The sequence below is a fragment of the Rattus norvegicus genome, unplaced genomic scaffold (assembly GCF_021556685.1).
Source record: "Rattus norvegicus strain SHRSP/BbbUtx unplaced genomic scaffold, alternate assembly SHRSP_T2T unassigned-0000181, whole genome shotgun sequence".
NCBI lineage: Eukaryota > Metazoa > Chordata > Mammalia > Rodentia > Muridae > Rattus > Rattus norvegicus.
In genome coordinates, this window is record NW_028238898.1 from 3,141 (window position 1) to 15,000 (window position 11,860).

The following is an 11,860-nucleotide window of genomic DNA, read 5'->3' on the forward strand; positions in this document are numbered from 1 at the left end:
AGACTGGTCAACCTCATTCCCCCCTCCCCCCACTCACACACACACCCCTCCCCCTCCACGGAGAGGTTTAATGAGAGAAGAAAGGTAGAAGAAGAGAGTAAAGGCCAGTCATGAGCACGTGGAGAGAATTTGGGAGGGGAATGGGGAGAGAAGGGACAAAGGGGAAGAGGGGAAGAGAGGAAGAGCAAAAGAGCAAAGAGAGGAGCAAAGAGAGCCAACCTCATATTTTATTTTTTTTTTAAAGATTTATTTATTTTATTTATGCGTAAGAGTACACTGTAGCTATTTTCAGACACACCAGAAGAGAGCATCAGATCCCATTACAGATGGTTGTCAGCCACCTTGTGGTTGCTGGTAATTGAACTCAGGACCTCTGGGAGAAATTTGTGTGTGTGTGTGTGTGTGTGTGTGTGTGTGTGTGTGTGTGTGTGTGTGTGTGTGCCCGTTAGTTTAAAAATCTGCTGTAGACCTCCCTTTTAATATCTGTTTAACAAATATTTTTACCATATTTAAATTTTATTTATTTTATTTTACTTAAAAATAATAATGAATAAAGAGTCAATGTGAATAAACAATAAAACAAAAATCAAGGTGATCGGGGTTGGGGATTTAGCTCAGTGGTAGAGCGCTTGCCTAGCAAGAGTAAGGCCCTGGGTTCGGTCCCCAGCTCCGAAAAAAAGAAAAAAGAAAAAAAAAAAAAATCAAGGTGATCAACAGATACCGACGACTGACATGGAAAAAAGTTAATAGATCGCCATAAAAACAGAGTAAGTGCGATGTAAACAATAAAACAGATGGGATGGAGAGATGGCTCAGCGGTTAAGAGCACTGACCGCTCTCCCAGAGGTCCTGAGTTCAAATCCCAGCAACCACATGGTGGCTCACAACCATCTGTAATGAGATCTGATGCCCTCTTCTGGTGTGTCTGAAGACAGCTACAGTGTACTCACATGCGTTAAATAAATAAATTAAAAAAAAAAAGAAAACAATAAAGCAGAAATTAAGACGAGGGACACAGAAGGACAAGGGAGATAAAACAATTAAATGTTAACAGACATAAAGTGGGAACGACGGGGTTGGGGATTTAGCTCTGTGGTAGAGTGCTTGCCTAGCAAATGCAAGGCCCTGGGTTCAGTCCCCAGCTCTGAAAAAAGAAAAAAGAAAAAAGAAAAAAAAAGAAAAGCGGGAACGAGAGGAAGGGCAAATATAGACGACTGAAACGAAATGATGGAATAAATTTATAAAATAATAATAAAGTACGAGTAAATACGAATAAATGGCAAACTGGACTTTAATAAATGTTTAAATCAAGGTGAATGACAAATACAATTTAGACAAAAAGGTTTTGAAAAATGAAAAGAAATAGAAAGCATATATGAATCAATAACAAGACTGAAGTCACAATGGCCTTTGAAGTGACACGGACGACAAACGTGAAAAACATAAATGAAATAATTTCGACAGCCACGGACATTCACATGGTGTGTTGGGAAACACCGCAGTCTTTATTTGGCGAGTAAAAACGCCTCGGGGAACTCTGTACATAGGAGGCTGGGAGCATGAATCACTCTATCTATCTATCTATCTATCTATCTATCTATCTATCTATCTATCTATCTTTTTTTTTTATTTTTCTCTCCCTTACATCTTCCCACCATACCATACGTTTCTCCTTATACAAATCCATAGATTTATATATGTTCTTAATTTCATTTTTTTCCTCTGCCACACAGCCCACCACACAGAACCTCTAGATCTCGGGATCCCCTTCTGCCAGCACCAGTGGCAAGGGCACAGCTCCCCAGAGAATTAACTCGATCCGAACATAAGCGCGACAAGAAATTAAAAGTTAAATCGGAAGTGAAACTGAAAATGAAATTTTGGCCGAAAATAAAATAAAATGAAAGGTATAAGTTTTGTGACAATCAAATCATAAATCCCAATTGGGCAAAAAATAAAATTACAAAGTCAAAATTTTGTCCAGTCCACTGTGCTCCTGTGGAATCCCTCCCTGGAACTTGCTCGGTAGAGTAGTCTAGTCCCAAACTCACAGAGGTCTGCCCTGCCTTTCTCTGAAACCTACAGAGCCAGTCAAAACCTACAATCCTTTGTTGTTTGTTTGGCAGTTTGGCAGTTTGTTTGTTCCTGGACAAAAATGTGGGCTCTCTCTGATTCCTATATGTCTGCATGCCAGAAGAGGGCACCAGAACATAAGAGGACACACCACACAGCTCCTGAGAATCCAGAGGGTTTTTTTTGTTTTGTTTGTTTTGTTTGTTTTTTCTTCCTCTTTTCTTTTTTTCCGGAGCTGGGGACCTTGCTCTTCCCAGGGCCTTGCGCTTGCTAGGCAAGCGCTCTACCACTGAGCTAAATCCCCAACCCCGAGAATCCAGGTTTTTGACCAAAACAAAAAACAACAACAGGGGCTGGAGAGATGGCTCAGCGGTTAAGAGCACTGACTGCTCTTCCAGACGTCCTGAGTTCAATTGCCAGCAACCACATGGTGGCTCACAACCATCTGTAATGAGATCTGATTGATCTCTTCTGGTGTGTCTGAAGATAACTGCAGCATACTCAGATAAATAAAAAACAAATCTAAAAAAATTAAAAACAACAACAAAAAACACAAAAACAAACAAACAAACAAAACCCCCAAAACTAACAACCTAGAGGGTAGATATCTGCCTGCCCAGGTCTTCTAGTGCTATTTAAGGCTTCCTGTAGATAATAAAGCTTGTGTATCTTTTATCCAGGAACAGAATCATCAAGGCAGGGTAGGAGAGAAGCCCTGTTTGGGATTAAACGTTTCTACAACGTAACAGGAGGAGGCGGAGGGAGAGGGGCTCCTCAGACATAAATCTAAAATAGTACAATGGATCATTTTGAAGGCGTGTGGGAGACAGAGTTTTTCTCTGAGTGAGTGTGGAACTCACTGTCCCTGAGCTCAGCTTGTGATGAGAGAGAGAGAGAGAGAGAGAGAGAGAGAGAGAGAGAGAGACAGGGATCGAATTTTCTGTGTCTCTCTGTCTCTGTCTGTCTGTCTCTCTCTCTCTGTGTCTGTCTCTCTCTCTGTCTCCCTGTCTCTGTCTCTCTTCCTCTCTCTGTCTCTCTGTCTCTCTCTGTCTCTGTCTCTCCCCCCTCCCCCATGCGTGTGTTTGTGTGTTCAACCGAGGAGGCAATGGCAGATAAATGTCTGCCCCTCCTCTGTAAGCCAGGCCACTCCATTACTGCCTTTCCTTTTTCTTAGTTTGTTTGGTTTATTCCAAGTTAATTGTATCTGTTTCTTTATTTTCCTCCTCATTTCTTTAGTTGAGTCAGGGGTCTTTGCACAAAAGCCCTGGAAATCAGTACCTGGTTCAGGTCTGCAGCCTGCTCACAGAGTTCTACCCACCTTCACCTCTCAAGTGATGCAATCAAAGACATGCAGCACCACACCTGGCTTCTTTTCACATGTACATTTACTTTAGTTCCAATGCTCATTCAGGTCTGAGAGACGGGGGAGGGAAGGAGGGAAGAGAGACAGAGAGTGACAGAGAAACAGTTGACAGAGAGGGAGAATTGTAGGTTAATTATTGTTCCGTCTCCTCAATCACGGTCTACTGGTCGCCATCGTGGCAACCATGCCCCGCAACCCTACCTTCGGTAAGATCAAGCATAATGGCGGCAACCATATAATTCCTGCTTAGTCGCACTGAACACTCCGGTCATCACTACCTGTGGAGAATTGTAAGGGGGCTCCTCTGGTCTAGAGAGTAGTACCCTTGAATGAAATGAGGATCACAGCAAGCATTATTTGTTTTGAGATATAAGATGTGGAAAGAACTATATGTGTGGATTTACAGACAGACAGACAGACAGACAGACAGACAGACAGACAGACAGACAGAGAGGACAGGACAGGACAGGACAGGACAGGACAGGACAGGACAGGACAGGACAGGAGAAAAAAACAAGAACACAAACAAAAACTCAAAATGGAAGTCCGGTTCCAAATAGTCTCTGTCTGCCCTGTCGCTCTAGTGTTGGTGGTCCAGGTTATAAAAGCTTATACATGGGTGGGTGCGGGAAGTGCTGCTGGGTGTTCAGTTCAGGTCCAAGATTATTGCGGGTAACTAGACAACAAAGAAAGCAGTTAGACTGACTCCTACAGTGTTCGGTTTCTGAGTGTGTTATCACACAGAAGAGCCTAACAGAATATGTAATGAATTCTGGCAGCAACAGCAGAAACAACCAATGAGAAAGTGTCCTTATAATACTAGCAACTGCAACAAAATGGCAGACTAGCCAGCTAACAGTTCCCTAGCCATTAACTCATCTGACATAGGCCTTCTTCACGTTGCATCTAGATAGGTCTTCCTGTCTTCCTCTCCAGTGTGTGTGTGTGTGTGTGTGTGTGTGTGTGTGTGTGTGTGTGTGTGTGTGTGTGTGTGTGTAAAGAGAGAGAGAAGGAGGGGGGGAGAGAGAGAGAGAGCTTTAGAGAGAGAGAGCTTTAGAGAGAGAGAGAGCTTTAAAATCAGCACTCAAGCCTTTTCTCTTCCTATCCCTATCCCAACCCCCCCCCCCAAACCAGCAGCAAAGCCACCAGCACTCGAGAGACAGAGGAAGATGAAATCTCTAGTCTGAGAAACAAGAGGAGGTAGATAAACATACCCCCCCCCTCTCTCCTTCATAATTTGTTAAAGTGTTCCCTTTGTGTTGTGTGGACTCTACTGTATTAAGCAAGTTTCACATCGTACTATCTCCAAAGAGGAGTCAACAGTCTCTTGGCGTGCAGGCAGTTGTTGCCTGCTTTAAATATTTTTTGGTGTGTTTGCTTGTTTGTTTGTTTGTTTGTTTGTTTGTTTGTTTCAAAACCGAGGGCCTGCCTGCGTTCAACAGATCCAAACCCAGTTCTCAGAGGGGAAAATGGAGTCAAGTCCGAAGTCACTGGCATTTAGGTCATCGGCCATTGACAGTCATAGGAGATGGGAATATCGTCCTTTCTCCAATGGAGACTCACCTGGGTATGCATCAACCACATCTAAAGGCAGGCCTGGGTTAGTACGGGGTGGTGGATGGGGAGGAAGGATCTGGAAAGAGCTTTGCGATGGGAAACTATGATCAGAATGTTGCACAGAAAACAAAATTTGAACTTAAAAAAAAAAAGGCTCCCGATATCTATCCAAAAATGAAAGGAAATAAAAACCGACATCAGAACTTTACTAACTGCAAATGCTCCATCTCCCTGTATCCAACCACTCCACTCCCAGATAGGTAGATGATAGTTTGCACTTCTGTCCCAGTTGGGCTGTCGAGGTTAAGGAAAGGGGAACCACCTCTGTGGTTATGTGATCCACACACGAAATAAAATAAAAGGAGCGGATAAACGTGCCTGGCATTTTAAGATGCTCAATTTCTTTGCAAGCTTCATTTTGTTTCATTCTTTTAAAGGTTTACTTATTTATTTTCACTTACATTGAGTACACTAAAGCCCTTTTCACATACACAGGGCAGTAGAGTGCATGGGATATCCCTTTGCAGAGGGTTGTGAGCCACCATGTGGTTTCTGTGGAATCGAACTCAGGACCTCTGGAAGAGCAGAGCGGTGAGTGCTCTTAACCTCGGAGCCATCTCTCCAGCCCTTGACAAGCTTTATTTAACTAAACATTAAACATGAATCAGAAACGCCAAACCCTGTACATATATGGTCCAGATTCACCCTTACTTAGAAATCCCCGAGCTGGCAGGGCGAGGCTGGGAATTGAGAGTGAGCAAAAAGGGAGTCTGCCTCTTTCCCCCAGGGTGTGCTATCAACTCCATTACCATTTCCAAACAGCTGGGTGTGAGTCTAACTAAGGTTTCCTTCAGTCAGACTTTTGCCAGGAGCCGGAGCCCTGACAGGACAGCGAGAGCGATGATCAGACATCATTTCACAGTGAAATCATCACTCGCTGATTTCAGGCAGAAAACTTTAGAAAACTCTAAACTCTAAAGAGGCACTGAAGCGTGCTAGGGCAGCAGCAGTACTTCCCCGACTGACCTTCAGGGACCTGCATATTCTCCAGCCCCGCCCCACCCCACCCCCTCTCAGCTAGCTCCTGTCCACCCCTCCCCCTCCCCCCACATACAGGGAGGAGGCCTTGTGTGGGGGGGGGGGCGGCGGGGAGATGCAACTCTCTCTTTTTTTTTTCCTTTTCTTTTTTTCTTTTCTCTCTTTCTTTCTTTCTTTCTTTCTTTCTTTCTTTTTTTTTTCTTTTTTTTTTCTTTTTCCGTAGCTGGGGACCGAACCCAGGGCCTTGCGCTTGCTAGGCAAGCGCTCTACCACTGAGCTAAATCCCCAACACCCGCAACTCTCTCTTGAGAGATAGTTCGGGTCTCCCAAACAAATACATAACTAGAAACTTCATTTGTTTACTTTATTTCATCGAGCATACCATGGAAGAGGGAAAAGGAACAGGGAAGCTAGGCCAACTGGTCGAGCTCCTCCTTTCGTTTTGTTTCAAAAAGGAAAGGAAAAGCCAAAGAACCCCCTCTTTTTGGTGAAAGGAACAGAATGGTGAAAGTTGAAACATCGGCTCGCCACTTAATACTTTGGCTTTTAATAAAAGGGACAACAGATCTCCCTCCTATTTGGTTAAAAAAAAAAAAAGGAATTAAAACACCACAAAAACGTGCTGTCAGCCAGATTCCCTTTAAACCTCCGTTATAGAGGAAGACGGGTTTTTTTTAAGCATCATTTTAAATATATAAATATGTATTTGTGTGTGTGTGTGTGTGTGTGTGTGTGTGTGTGTGTGTGTGTGTCCGTCCGTCCGTCAGTCAGTCAGTCAGTCAGTCAGTCAGTCAGTCAGTCAGTGTCTTCTGTATGGAGAGGATGTGCTGACTCTGAAGCTATGATCTAGACACTTTCTAGATCACAGTTAAAAAGTTTTTAATAACTGTGTGAAGGAGACAGGTAGGGGTGTGTGTGTGTGTGTGTGTGTGTGTGCATGCATGCATGTGGGGGGGAGGGGAGGCTTTGATATCAGCACTCAAGCTTTTTTACTTCCTATCCCAATCTCCCCAAACTACCATCAAAGCAGCACTAGGGAGGCAGAGAAAGGTGAATCTGAGAGTTTCAGTCCTTCCCGCCCTACAGACGAATACAGAGAAACCCAGTCTGAGAAACTAGGGGAAGGGGGAGGGGGAGAGAAAGAGAGAGAGAGAGAGAGAGAGAGAGAGAGAGAGAGAGAGAGAGAGAGAGATCAAATTCTCTTGTGTCTGTCTCTGTTTTTCTCTATTCTCTCTCTCTCTCTCTCTCTCTCTCTCTCTCTCTCTCGTTGTGTGTGTGTGTGTGTGTGTGTGTGTGTGTGTGTGTTTGTTTGTTTGTTTGTTTCAAAACCCAGAGCCTGTCTGTAACAGATCTAAACACAGTTCTTGAAGGGGAAAATGGAAACAATTCCATAGTCTCTGGCAATGAAGTCATCTCCCATTGAAAACCACAGGAGAGGGGAATATTGTCCTCAACTAGGCATATATCAACCAGTATTTCACAGGCAGACCTTCAGGGAGGTGCAGATTCACCAGCCCTACCCTCCCTCCCATCCCCCCAGCATCCCTGCTCATCTCCTGTCCACCATTTGTTGATTCATTGTTGCTGTTGCTGTTGCTGTTGCTGTTGCTGTTGCTGTTGCTGTTGCTGTTGCTGCTGCTGTTGTTGTTGTTGTTGTTGTTGTTGTTGTTGTTGTTGTTGTTCCTGGTGTGAAGAACACTGTGAGGTAGCCTTCCTCTAATAAACCCTCTGGTCTTTAGGGATCCTTCACCCACTCACTCTCTGCCAGACTGAGTTCACAGCAGAAAACGCGTTTTTGAGAGAAACATGTTCCTGGTCCTGTGTGCCCATATTGAGGGAGGCATGAGAAAGGGATAACAAGGAAGGGAGACCCGGCAGTGGTAGGGGGCTGGGATGGGGTCGGGGGTGGGTGTCCTAGCTTGCTAATCCAACTGACCCACTTGCTGTGTAAATAAATATTTTGCATTCTGTGTCCCTTGTTTGATTTCTCACTAAATTCCAGATTGTCAATCTCCCTGTGTCGATTGCACAAGAACCCAAATGGGGATGCTGGGTGGTGAGCTGATTCCTCCCTAGAACACCTGTGCACTCTCTCATAGTCTCTAAGCTCCTTGCTGGACTCTTTTGGGCTTGGACCTGGCTGTCTGTAAGCCAGGAAGGAAGGAAGGAAGGGAGGGAGGGAGGGAGGGAGGGAGGGAGGGAGGGAGGGAGGGAGGGAGGGAGGGAACAGGCCTCAGTTGAGAATCCCAATTTTCTAGTTCACTGCATCTGATGGCTGGCTGACCCTTCCAGGTGAATTGTATTTTTTTTTTCCTTTTCACTCCTTTATTTGAGTCAGGGGTGTCTGCACATAGACCTGGAAATCAGTACCTAGATCAGGCCTGCCTGCCTGCCTGCCTGCCTGCCTGCCTGCCTGCCTGCCTGCCTGCCTGCCTTCCTCTATCTCACAGAGACACAGTTCTAAACACCTCTGCCTCTTGAATGATGGAAATAAAGACATGCACGAACACCTGGCTTCCTTTCATTGTACATTTAGCCTAATTTCAGTTTTATTCATGTCTGGGAGGGAGACTTGCTTGTGTGCTGTAGTTCAATTCCTTTCACTGTGTGGTTTCCCCACCACCTTGGCCACCATGCCACGTGGAAGAGAAGAAGAGATGAACCATATTGTTGGCACCCATATAACAAACACTTGGTTGCTTCCTCTGAGCCCTCTGAGTATCCTTACATCTCTGTATTTTAAAGTGGTTTTGTTTTGTTTTTTATTGCTGTCAAACTCTCTCTCTCTCTCTCTCTCTCTCTCTCTCTCTCTATCTATCTATCTATATGTGTGTGTGTGTGTGTGTGTGTGTGTGTGTGTGTGTGTGTGTGTGTGTGTATTTTTTTTCTTCCCCCAGAGCTGAGGACTGAACCCAGGTCCTTGAGCTTGCTAGGCAAGGACTCTACCACTGAGCTAAAACCCCAACCCCTATCTCTGTGTTTTAAAAAGTAGACTCTGGAGCAATACCGGGCAGGTCTCCAAGGCGGGTCCTTCGCTTTATTTTATTCTTTTTGTTTTTAATTGTTAAAGATTTGTTTGTTTGTTTGTTTGTTTGTTTGTTTTATGTCTATTCGAGTACCCTGTAGGTGTCTTCAGACACCCCAGAAGAGGGCATGATTGACAATTACAGATGGTTGCAAGCCGCCATGTGTTGGCTGGGTATTGAACTCAGGACCGCTGTAAGAGCAATCAGTGCTCTTAACGACGGTGCCATCTCTCCATCCACCTACTTTATTTTATTCTCTATGCTCTCTTGTGCGAGTCAAGGTCAAGCAGGCAAGAAACACCCAAACAGATTGGTCCATCACCACTTTCTGAATTCTTTTTGTTGTTGATGTCAGGGATGTAAAGCAAGTTTACCCATGAAGAATTGTAAGGGAGTCCTTCTGATTTAGAGAATAGCAGCCTTGAAATGAAATGAGAATCACAACAAGCATTTGTCTTATTGTTTTTGTTTTTTTCTTCCTTTTTCTTCGGAGCTGAGGACCGAACCCGGGGCCTTGTGCTTCCTAGGCAAGCGGTCTACCACTGAGCTAAATCCCCAACCCCTACATTTGTCTTAAAGTCTGAAAAACACAAAACAAAACAAAACAAAACAAAACAACAACAACAACAACAACAACAACCAAGAACAAACCATGAGACCGCAGAAATCCTCAGGCGGAGGAGTAAGGAGCTAGTTTTTATTGGTTAGGGTATTATTTGGTCGGGTGGGGGTAGGGGTGGGGGTGGGGGTGGGGGTGGGGGTGTTGTCCTTCCTACACCTCTCTTGCATGAATGAGCTGAACATTACTTAAGCTTGTGTCCAAAACTGTCCATTTTTTAGATTGATCCCAGGAGGGAGGGAGCGAGCCGGGGATACAGCACACCCTCTCTGGCCTCAGAGGTCCAGGCTCCCGCTGGCAGGGCCCGAAGGGACTCCTGGGGGGAAAAAAAAATAAAGTCTCCGAGGCACCACCTAGCCGGTTTTATTCTTGAAGAAAAGCAAACATACATAATGGAATAAGGGAAAGAAAAAACCCTGTTTTCTATATACACAAGCAGTCGTAATTTGTTATAGTGTCCCCTTTGCGTAGTTTGGATTCGATGACTTTATTTTATCAAGCAAGTTTTAAACAGCGGTAACTCCAAAGAGGAGTCAACAGCCCCTTTAAGTGCAGTCAGTCATTGACCCTTTGGTCTGTCTGTCTGTCTGTCTGTCTGTTTCAAAACGAGGGAGGGCCTGCCTGCCTGCCTGCCTGCCTGCCTGCCTGCCTGCCTGCCTGCCTGCCTGCGTGCCTGCATCAGATCTAAATACAGTTCTCAGAGGGGAAGACAGAGACAAGTCAGAAGTCACTAGCACTCAATGGACGACCACCAACCTAAGGGCAGGCCTAGGGTAGAATTTGATGGACGGACGGACGGACAGACGGACGGACGGACGGATGGACAGATGGACAGAAAGGATCTAGGAGGAGCTTTGGGAAAGATGAAAAGCCTCCATTTCCCCCCAAAAGAACGAGCCCCAACAGCTGGGCTCTTCGAGATGAGTTATAAGGGGAACCACACATACAGTTTTGTATCACACATACAGTTTGTCATCATCCGTCAATACCAGGTAGACTTTTCAACGTATGTAGGTAGCTGTTGACAGGTCAGTCCTTTACTAAGCCTCATGTAAGCTCTGCAGGGTAAGCCTCAGGAATTCATCTGTGCGTCCCGCAGGGTATGCTTTCTTGCTTTGTTAAAGGCTAGACTTTGGTTGCTGTCTGTCTGTCTGTCTGTCTGTCTGTCTGTCTGTCTGTCTGTCTGTCTGAATGAATGAATGAATGAGCGAGGGAATGAACGAATGAGGAGGGGATGCACATGCCTATGGTTTTAAGATGCTTAATTTCTTTACAAGGTTTATTTATTTAAACATTAAACATTGGGGTTGGGGATTTAGCTCAGTGGTAGAGCGCTTGCCTAGGAAGCACAAGGCCCTGGGTTCGGTCCCCAGCTCCGAAAATAAAATAAAATAAAATAAAATAAAATAAAATAAACATTAAACATTAATCGGAAATAATGGAGTCAGCAGTTAAGAGTTCTGACTGTGTTCTTCCAGAGGTCCTGAGTTCTATTCCCATGGTGGCTCACAACCCTCTGTTATGGGATCGATCTGCTGTGTGTCCGAAGACAGCTGCAGTGTGCTGTTTGTAGGGTAAAGAAAAAAATACTAAAGAAGAAAAAAAAAAAGAGAGAGAAAAAGTTAGAAGCACCAAGTCAAGTCATGTAAATATTGCCCACATTCGGATTTAGACATGCCTGAGCTGTCAGGGCGAGGCTGGCTGAGAGCGAATCAGTGAACGATCGGACTCTTCCTCTCTCTGTGAGGGTGTGTCATGAACTCTATTACCATTTCCAAAGAGTTAGGTATGCTGGAGCGAAGTGGACCGGAAAGCCAAGGGAGGAGAGGTATGCCTACACGAGTCCACCCAACCCCCCCGCCCCCCCCCCCGAGGGAGACATCCTCGAGTGGTGGGGGGAGGGGCGAAGGTGTGGAGGGATAATTTCCAACAAATAAATCCCAACAAATAAATTACTAGAGACTTGATTCATTGATTTACTTTAAATTTATTGAGTGTATCGGGAAAGAGGGAAAATGGGTCAAGGAGGGAGGGAGGGAGGGAGGGAGGGAGGGAGGGAGGGAGGGAGGGAGGGAGGGAGAGAGGGATATCTTTTCCTCCAAATCTGCTGGTATGTAGTCTCAGTGCGTCAGAAAAAAGACTGCTTCTGGCCTCCTTTCTGATTACCCCAAGGCAGTCTGGTCA

At 45.0% G+C, this 11,860-nt stretch overlaps 1 long non-coding RNA gene across 1 annotated transcript in view; it reads right to left on the bottom strand.

Moving 5' to 3' along the window:
* Positions 1-11,781: 11,781 nt before the first annotated feature.
* The window catches only part of LOC147997356 (uncharacterized), an 18,288-nt gene continuing 18,209 nt past the window's right edge, over positions 11,782-11,860 (bottom strand). The window contains exon 3 of the long non-coding RNA XR_015647943.1: positions 11,782-11,860. This exon is cut by the window's right edge and continues 5 nt beyond it. This is a non-coding gene — a long non-coding RNA (uncharacterized LOC147997356).